Source organism: Dromiciops gliroides, chromosome 2, assembly GCF_019393635.1.
Source record: "Dromiciops gliroides isolate mDroGli1 chromosome 2, mDroGli1.pri, whole genome shotgun sequence".
Taxonomy (NCBI): domain Eukaryota; kingdom Metazoa; phylum Chordata; class Mammalia; order Microbiotheria; family Microbiotheriidae; genus Dromiciops; species Dromiciops gliroides.
Window position 1 is genome coordinate 509,406,012 of NC_057862.1, and position 10,940 is coordinate 509,416,951.

Consider the following 10,940-nt stretch of genomic DNA (forward strand, 5'->3'; position numbering starts at 1 on the left):
GGAATAGGAATTAAAGTAGTGGGCAATAATGAAAATACCAGTGGGGGAAGATGGTTTCAGATGGGTTGACTGCAGAATTGACTATACATTTTTATTTCTTATTTTTTACATTATAGTTTTCCCCAATATCCTCCCCCACCTCTGAGACATCTCAAATAACAAATATCTTTTTTTTTAATATAAAAAAGGAAAAAAGTCAACACAACTGATCAATACTGAGAAAACTGGAAATGTGCAATGTTCTAAGACCTATGGACTTCTCATCTCAGCAAAGGGTTAGTTGAGCACATCCTTTTTTTTTTTTTGAGCACATCTCTTTTAAGCCAGGGTTGTTCTTTATAATTTCACAAATTTCAACGTTTGTGTGTGTGTGTATCTGTGCCATAGGTGCAGTTCTTTTTATTTACATAGTTATAGTCATTGTGCATGTTATTTTCTTCCCTCTGCTTACCTCACTGTGAATTATTTCTTATAGCACATTAACATTTCATTACATTCATGGCCCACAGTTTGTTTAACCATTTCCCAGTCTATAAGTGTCTACTCATTGCTGATTCTTTATTTTCACAAAAAAATGCTCATATATAAATATTTTGGTGTATATGGGGACTTATCAATGGCTGCCTTGGGGTATAAGCTCTACTAATAGAATATCTGTGTGAAAGGGTATGGATACTTTAGTATCTTTATTTGCGTAGTTTCAAATTGCTTTCCAAAATGGTTGGGACAGCTCCACCAAAAACATACTGGTGTACCTATCCTTCCATAACTTGTCCAACATCGACTACTGTAATTTTTGTCATCTTTATCAGTTGCAGATGTAAGGTGAAAACGGGGTTGTTTGAATTTGCATTTCTCATTAGTGATTTGGAGCATTCTTTCATATGGTTGTTTTCAATGGTTAAAACTATGTTTCTATCCTTTGACTATTTATGTATTGGGAATTAACTGGCTATTAGTCTTAGACATTTATATTTCTTAGATACCAAACTTTTTTTAGAAATTTGATATGAAGATTTTCTCATTTGAGCACTTCTTTTTTTAGGTGCATTTTGGGGGGGGAGGAGAAGTACAGAAACTTTAGTTAATGTAAAGTTGTCCGTTTGCAATTATCTCTGTCCCTTGTTAGGTTATGGATATATCTCCTGCCTATGGTTTTAAGAGGTATATAGTTGACTTCTAATATTTTTATACAGTGATCTTTAATATTAAGGTAATATATCCATTTAGAATAGAATATGGTATAAAATATTTAACAATAACCAACAAACTGCCTTCCAGTTTTCACACCAGTTCTCATCAAATAGGGATTTTTTTTTCTTTAGTCAAGTTCTGTTTTCTACTTTTATGGAACACTGAGTTAATGAGCTTCTTCATTTATGATTCTCCCTTGTCTGTTCTGTTCCATTCATCTACCTCTATCTTTAAACCAATATATTTTTGATGTCTGCAGCTGTTTAATTTGTTGAGATTTGAAAGTGCTATTCCCCCTTCATCCCTACCTATTTTCATTTTTTTCCTTTGATATTCTAAACCTTTTGTTTTTCTAAATGTTTTTTCCCCATTATTTTATCAAATTCTAAAAAGTCCCTTTGGTAATTTAGATTGGTTTATCATCAAAAATGTAAGTTACTTTTTGGTAGAATTGTCATTAAAAATATTTACATAGTGCTTTAAGGTTTGCAAAGAGTTTTACATACATTATCTGATAACCCTTACAACAATCATGTGAGGCAAGTACTATTATTCTCATTTTACAAAAAAGGAAATTGAGGGGGTAGCTAGGTGGCGCAGTGGATAAAGCACCGGCCCAGATTCAGGAGGACCTGAGTTCAAATCTGGTCTCAGACACTTGACACTTAGTAGCTATGTGACCCTGGGCAAGTCACTTAACCCCCATTGCCTTGCCCAAAAAAAGGAAATTGAGTCACAGACATTTTTTATTTTTATTATATTTGCACAGCCCAGCCATGAGCCCTGAATAATCCTCTAGCAATTTAATTTCCATACAAATCTTTTGCGTGCTTTGGTAGACTAATCCCCAGATACTTAATAAATTTTGTATATTTAGAATGAAATTTCTCTTTCTATTACTGCTTATTGGATTTTGTTATATAGAAGTGCAGTAGGATTGAGTATTAAGTTGATAACTAGAGGGAGTCTGGTGAAATGGTCAAATTAAGCGGAATTACAGTTCAGATTAAAGTTGCTATTTAAGCAAACCAATTGAATCCCAGTTTTGGAGTGAATTAACTTCCCAAACTAAGGCCTGCATTTTATTGAACAAGACTAGCAGATAGAGGCATATTGAGGAAATTCTTGATGATAGGAGCTATACAATTCCCACTTTACAATTAGGTTTGTATTCTCAAAGGGGAAATATATATATGTAAATCTCTCCTTTGAGAATCCATCTCTCTATATATAATTTATATGTATATATGATTTGCTTATTTATTTTCTACTTCTTTAAGTACAAGAAAAAACAAGTCACAGTTGGAATTTCATTTTACTTTGAAAGTAACTGAGATAAGATCTAGTTTTCTAATTCTAAGTGCAAAACTTCTTTTGTGCTTAGCCAGTATTCATCATCTTGTGTGAGAAGATATCTGAAATGATACTCCCCCCTTTTCTTTCATATACTTTTGGTTACAACTTGTGACATGAAGGGTGATTTAATTCTCTGTTTTTTAAAACAAATTTTATTTTCTCTCCCACTTTCCCTGTACCCAATTGAGAAAAGGGCTGGGGAGTGGGGGGGAGGGGCAGGCCTCAGAGGCCCTTTAAACAAAAATGTATAGAGAAGCAAATTAATTGAATATCCACATTGGTCATTCCAAAAATATACATTTCATTTTGTTCCTGCTGAGTCCATTATCTGTTAAGAAGTGAATAAAATGCTTCATCTAAAATCATGGGGTTATTGCATTGATCAAAATTCCTAAATCTTTCAGAGTTGTTTTTATAATGTTATTGTATATACTTTTCCTGGTTCTGCTTACTTAACTCTGTATCAGTTCATGTAGTTCTTCCTAAGTTTCTTTGAAACTATTGTAGCACAATAGTATCCCATTACATTCATGTAACATAATTTGTTCAAACATTCCTTAATGTGTACCCCCTTAATTATCTATTGCTAATGACTTATAAATTTGAAGCAGTTCAATATATATGTAAGAAATGAGACTATCAGAAATTTGCTGCAAAGATTTTTTTTTTCCCTCAAGGGAAGGATTTAGCTGCTAGATTTTTCTGTACTTTTCAAAAAAGGAAAAATAAGTGGGAAATGAGCAATTAGCCATCAAGACTTGATGATGTAATTATATGAAATGCTGATTGCTGGGGGAAAGCTGTCTTGTGATAGATTATAAGGTGTGTTTATCCTGTGTCCTGATTTCACAGTTACTCTGAAACTTACAAACATCATCACACTCTCATTACTGCACTAACTGAATCTCCAGTAGTCAAAACCAGGATGGTTAATTATAGTGTGTGCTAAATGGGTGATGTCTAAAAAGGAAGACCTTGCTTTCTAAACAGACAGCTGCAGGTAATTGATTATGAGCCTTTGCAAATCAAGGAGGTTTCTCTGGTGTTTCATCTCTAACAAACTTGTGGACACATTTAGTATCATAATATTTAGAACTGGAAGGAAACTTGGAGGTCATCTAGTCTAATCAACCCTATAAATACTTTGTCTGCCAATTGTGTGTCGTGGGGCAAGACAAACTCTCCGATCATCAGTTTCTTCATCTATAAAATAAGAGGGTTAGACTACATCAGTGTTATCAAATTCAAATAGAAACAGGGCCCATTAAACCCTACATCCAGATCCTGTCTGGCCAGATATTTATATTTAAATTTGGTTAAGCCACAATCAGGAAAGTGGCTGACAATGCTGCCTGCTGGTTTTTGACATCTCTGGACTAAATGACCTCTAATGGCCTTTTCCAACTCTAGATACTCAGTTTTAAATTAAGTTGTTCACTTGTTTCAGTTGAGTCTGACTCTTTGTGACCCCATTTGAGGTTTTCTTGGCAAAGATACTGGTTCACCATTTCCATCTTCAGCTCATTTTACAGATGACAAGACTGAGGCAAACAGGGTTGGTTAAGTGACTTGCCCAGGGACACACAGCTAATAAATGTCTGAGGCCAGATTTGGACTCAGAAATTTGAGTCTTCTGACTCCAGATCCAGCACTCTATCCACTACATCACCTAGCTGCCCCTTTAGATGAAGAAACAGCCCCAAAGAAGGAGAAAGGACTTTGTTCCCAAAGTCACACAGCTAGTAAACAGCAGCCAAGCCTTGAATCTTCATACTTAAGAATCCTATTACCAATGTGGCAGAAAGAATGGTTGTTTATAAGGTCACAGATTTAGAATTAGAAAGGGGCCTTGGTACTTTATTGCAACACTCTTTTGCCGACAAGCAAACTGAGACCCAGAGGCCTGAAGTTATTTGCCTAAGGTTTCACAATTAGTAAGTGGAGGGGCTGAGATTCAGTTAGACTTGTGAAAAGATTACAGGTGTTGGAGCTAGAAGTCAGATGACTATATGCTTCGTATAATGTGGAGGGGATTCTATTTTGAGCATATGTGCTTCTAAAATCCTTTTTATTTTAAACATTCTTTGATTCTATAACCCTGACTTTCCCATTTAATGACTTTTTGATTTGGGGCAAATAATAATTGCTAATATTTATATATCACCTACAATATCCCAGGCACTGTGCTAAGTGCTTTACTCTCATGTGATCCTCACAACTCTAGTAGGTAAGTGCTATTATTCCCATTTTCCAGATGATGAGACTGAGGCAAACAATGGTTAAGTGACTTACTAAGTGTCTGAGGCTAGATTTGAACTCAGATCTTCTTGAATCCTGGCCCACCACTCTCAACTTTGCCAGCTAGCTGCCTCAAGTCATTTAACTTCTTCGGGCCTCAGAATTTCCTCAACTACAGAATGAATGGGTTATTTCATAGTATGGTATAACTGATCTAACTCCTTGTAAATGGGAAAACTGAGGCTTACAAAGGATTTCATTTTCCCAAGTTCACATGAGTAGTAAGTGTTGTGGCCAGAATTCAAACTCAGACCTTTTGACTCTAAATTGTTGCACCAGATGTACCCCAAAGTCCTTTCCAGCAGCTCCCAGTCTGGTTCTGTTAATCCTGGATCACAAATGTACACTAGTAATAATTTTCAGCTTCAGTTGATAATTTTCAGATGACATCTTTTATCAGTAAAATCGGATTATAATCACATACCTCATGAGATTGAGGGAAAGCACTTTGTACTGTGGGGACCAATTTTTAATTGGGGAGTGTTAGCTAATCAGCTCGCCGCAATAGTGGGGCAAGGAAGGAGACCGGCAGCCTCCCTCAAAACAGAAGAAGATTTATTTTAACAAGAATGAACTTAAAAAAAAAACACACACACAAACAGGATCAGTAGGATCAAGGGAAAGGAAATAAAATGGGGAAAGGGAAATTATAATACCTGAAAAAATACCACCACCCAGGAATCTACTGAAAATATGCAGCAGAACGCCTGTCGCTTTCCAGCTTCCACCTAGAATGTCCAATTCTCCCCCAAACCTAGAAACACCCCACACAGCCCCAGCCAATGGGATGGTCGCTCTGACAGTCACATGACTGCCCTCACTAGGCTTCCAGTCATTATAATTTTGCCAGGCCCATGTAGGCATCTTCGAGTGGTGATGACGTGAGGTGCCAGAGCACCGTGCGGTTTGCAGAGCCCCAGGGCAGTGCTCTCCGAGGCATAAAAACTTCGAATAATAATTCTTTACAGTACCATACCATAAATTGGCAATGAAATGTGATTATTACTGCTACACAAAATAACTAAAACATACTTGGCAAACTTTGAAACAGGGATTACAGAAATGAGAAAGTTGCAGCCTTAGTAGCAGAAGACAAAAAGCAATCCATCCTTTCCAACTTTTGTCTTTCATTCTCAAAGAGGACCATGACAGATGTCATGACTTGCAATGAATTGGATTTAAGTGAGGAAGGGTTGTACAAAGTCACCGGCCTCACCCTCTCCAGAGCCATCTGGGTCCAGTGGCAAGATATACATCAGGATGACTGGAGATGGCCCTGGATGTTTAAGGCAATTGGGGTTAAGTGACTTGCCCAGGGTTACGCAGCCAGATTTGAACTCAGCTTCTCTTGACTCCAGGGCCACTGCTCTCTCCACTGCATCACCTAACTGCCCCATCCTTTCTAACTAGTAGCATTTTCTTAGAGGAACAGGGATCAAACAAGAGTCCCTAAGTTCATTATTATTACTCTAAAGTTGTCCGTGTACTTTTTTGCAAAATTATGTCATACTTTCCCACAATGCCTAATAACCTGAGCACTCTGGCTCAGGAATTTAAAAATTTAGAGGGGCTTTAGAAATCATCTTTGCCTTACATCTCCTTTTCACAGAAGAGTGAATTGAGTTTCAAGAGATAAAACAAGTTGAGCACAGTATCATACAGAGCTCGTTTGGTTTTAATTCTTGGCCTTATACTAAAATGTCCTTACTCCAAGTTCACTGCTTTTCCATTGTGCCTTATGCCTTTGTCACAATGCTATTCTGTGTACTCTGGAAGTGCATTGATGGTGGTTTCAATTGGTGGTACATTGGTGATGGAATATAAACTCAGATCTTCTTGACTCTTAAGTCCAACATTTATTTTTTTATGATAAACTGGTAAGAACTCTCTCTGGTCTTGGTGTCAGAAAAGATGGGTTCAAATATGGGCATTCCTACTTAACTACCTATAGGATATTCTTGAAGTTGTTCATTGAACCTCAGTTTCTTCAACTGTAAAATGGGGACAATACATATTTTATCGATCTCACAGGATTGTTGTAACAAAAGAGCTATGTAAATCATGAAGCACCATAGAAACATGAGCTGTTCTGCAAATTGTCCAGGTGTAGTTCAAGTTGCAGCTGTTCCAGTTAGTGAAATAACTTGTACTTTCATATTATTAAAGCACTAATTACAATTGATCATGAATACAATTATGTATAACTTATTGTATCTTAAGGGTATAGTGCAAAATGAAATTCAAATAATTTTTAAAGACTTTACGTGAATTAAGGCTCAATAAATGGCCTATTTTAGCTTTGTCTTCTTAACACATTTGGAGAAGGGGAAACAGTTTTCCCAAAGTCACACAGAAAACTAAGTCCGTCATTTCCCCTCATGATATCATGTCATTCTGGAATGTAGAAAGCAATTCCTTTTAAAGAGATCTACTTTTAGTATTCCTGACTGCCTAGACAAAGTGCTTAGCCCCTATTCCTTTGCCTTTTTCTTTTTTTGTAGGTGATTTTGAACAGATTTCAAAACTGAGCATGAAGTGGTGATGCATCACTTGATCTTGAGGGTTCTGAGCTGCAGTGAGCTAACATGATCGGGTATCTGCAGTAATACTCAATACTGCAGTAATGAGGGCTCAACTGACCCAGGTTGGAAACAGAGCAAGTCAAAGCTCTTGTGCTTATCAGTATTAAGCCTGGTTGCGCCCATACATGTCCACTGAACTTCTAGCCTAGAAAGATGCAGTTTCACCCATCCCCCCCACCACCACCACCAAAAAAAAGGGAGGGGAGAGTGAATTTGCTGTATTGAAACTATTAAATTTGAGCCCACAATCCCAAGGGGAACAAAGTGGCATAGGAAAAAATGTGCACCAAATGTTGGGGGGTAGGGGGAGATGTTTGTCCTTCTGTCTTTATGTCTTTGCATAGAATATACTTTTGTAAAAGCTAATTGGTTAAATGAAAGCAGGGTGCTAATCCTTGATAGTGGAAAAAGTACACCACAAAGAATTCTTGAGCCCTTAGGTATACTCCTAAAACCATAAAGGAAAGATTTAGAGGGCCTTGCTCTGAAAGAGTGAGTCCAGAGCTTTAATACATGTGCTTATTAGGTTTTTTTTTTCCTTCATCCATTCACATGTGTTGGTAATACATATTGAAGACAACAGAATCGTAGAATTTGTTAGAAGGGGCCTAGCTGGCCATCTGGTCCAAGCCACATCAGAAAAAGGAGCCCTGCTGCAAGGTCACATAAGTAATCAGCCCTGTGTATTTAAAAATTTTTTAATTGGGGGGGGGGGGCAGGGCAATGAGGGTTAATTGACTTGCCCAGGGTCACACAGCTAGTAAGTGTTGTGTCTGAGGTCGGATTTGAACTCAGGTCCTCCTGACTCCAGGGCCGGTGCTCTATCCACTACGCCATCTAGCTGCCCCTCTCCCTGTGTATTTTTTAATCTTTATCTTGCCATCTCCAGGAAGGAAAAATAGTTCCTTTAATATAGAAATTGAGGTACTAAAGGATGAAAAAACAGATAGATGTAGAACTAAAATCCAGGTCTCCTGGCTCCCAGCACACTGCATCGGCTAATCCCATGTGAAGTAATTAACTGGAAATTTGAAATATCTTGGTGCTGTATGTTTTAATAAGCATCTATTAAGTACCTACTATGTAACCAGTTATACTTCAATAGCATTATAATCCAATGGATGTGAGTACTTCTTCCACTGATGTAGATTACAACAACTCCATGTTTGTCCATGGATCTCTCCTTTTCATGTTCTCTAAATTCTCCTCAATCTACCCAACCATACTAGAGACCATTCTCTAGGTCTCTTGATGTTGTATGGATACCTCACAGACCATCCTTAAGTTGTTCCCTTCCATCTCTAAGTTATTCTAAGTTATTCCACATGATTGACTCACCTTTTCCAGCCATAGATCTCTTGATATTGACAGCACCATATGGAGTGTTTGAAGAATGTAAAGGGCATAGTTACTAGTTATTTTCTTTTAGTATGTGCTACTTCCCATTATATAACTTAATAGCCACCTCTGTTTTGGCCCTTGGCTAATATATACAAATAAATTTTCAATTATATACTGTCAACCTAACTCCACAATCAGCTAACATTAGAAAAAAAGTATGTGCCCATAGCACAGAATTATTCATTTTTAATATGGCATTTAATTTATTAGCACAGAAGTGTTTTCTTTTGGGGAATGGATGAGGTTTCAAATTGCTTCACAGTATATTCCTCTAATGCCTTTACAAGATTTAAAAATGATCAAGAATCAGAGATTATTTGAATTCTATCCTAATAGTTACCCTTAAGAATTGTTAGTATAACATTAGTGCTGTGAACCTCCATTACTACATTTAAATACTATATATATTTCCATTCAAGTGATGAAATTTCTGCAGAGCTGTACAGTAGGAGAAGGAATAACACCTCAGCTCCTTATTTAAGGAATGGTTTCTTTTCACTGAACTTTTGATACCTCTTTGCAAGTTTAATATATAAGATGCATGTCAGAAAACTAATAAATATTTCCTTTGAACAGAAAAGTAATGCTTATTTTATCTCAGGGTGGAGGTATATCAAACTGGTTTGTCAAGCAAGAGCTTGCCCTTGTAACCCTTTCCAAGGCAACCTAACAGGGCGGGTGGTACATACTTTAATTCTTGAACTGGCTCCCTTTAGACCCATAATCCAGCCTGTCAAGTTAACTGATTGACCCATTTAATGAATAGATTTGAGTTGCTGACAACACATTCTTTATTTCTTTCTAGCTTCTAGTGATTTCATGTTTGATTCATCTAAGAAAGGAACTACTTCTATTCACAGATGTGAATAAAAATAAGACCATGAGTTGCATACCCAAATTCACCAGTTGACTACATTTTTCATATTTGTTGGTTCCATTATTATTTTTTTCACCTAAAGCCACCAACCAGCATTCCTAGAGCAATAACTAGGATGGGTTATTCAGGGCTTTGTTCTAAGACATGAAAATTTAAAGAGGGCATACATCACTTTTTATTGCTCAGTAGTCTAGAAGCAACTGAGCTTGGCACCTTATTAGTAAGAATAATTAGTTAAAATTGGAAGCCACCAGATGGTGACTTCCTACCCTTCCCAACCCATGAAGATACTCACCAGGTGAATTCCTTTCTTGTCCTAGCCTGCCCCGCTTCCTACCCCACAACAGCAGACTCCCAAATTGCAGGTTCATGGTATCCCTGGAGTATCTATCTACTTCAACTTTAAATTAACTAAGAATGTATGTCATGCCAAGTGTTCTGGGCACAAAATTGCAAGTTAAAACCCTGAGTGTTGTGATTAGTGTAAAACAAGAGTGGAGGTTAGTGGAAGTAGTGTTAGGATTACAATGATACATTAAGTAAACAAGGCCACCCCACTAATCTTTCAACCTCTTCCTTAAGCACCTTTTATGTTTTAGGTGCTGTTGCTAGATAGGAGTGAGTAGATGGGAAGTTTTGTTTGTTGTTCAGTTGTTTCAGTGCTACTGACTCTTCATGACCCTTCATGACCCCTTTTGGGGTTTTCTTGGCAAAGAAACTAGAGTAGTTAGCCATTTCTTTCACCATCTTATTTTAAAGATGAAGAAATTGAGGCCAACAGAATTAAGTAATTTGCCCAGGGTCATATAGCTAGTAAGTATCTAAGGCCAGATTTGAACTCAGGAAGATGAGTGTTTCTCACTCCAGGCCTGGTACTCTATCCACTGTGCCAGCTAACTGCCAGATGAAAGATCGGATAGTTTATATATGTGTGTGTGTGTGTGTGTGTGTGTGTGTGTGTGTGTGTGTGTGTGTGTATGTGTGTGTGTGTATGTGTGTGTGTGTGTATGTATATATATATACGAAAGCATAATAGATAGTGTGATGAACTGGAAGTCAGAAAGATATGCATTAGAATCCTGCTTTTCATTATCTATTAGACTGTAAGCAAGTCATTTTTCCTCAGATTTTCCTTATCTGTAAAATGAGAACTTCTACCCAGGTGCCTGATTGTCCTGATTAGTGACAGCCTCTCCTGGACCAGTATTTCAAGAAATCCCTGGCCATGTTTC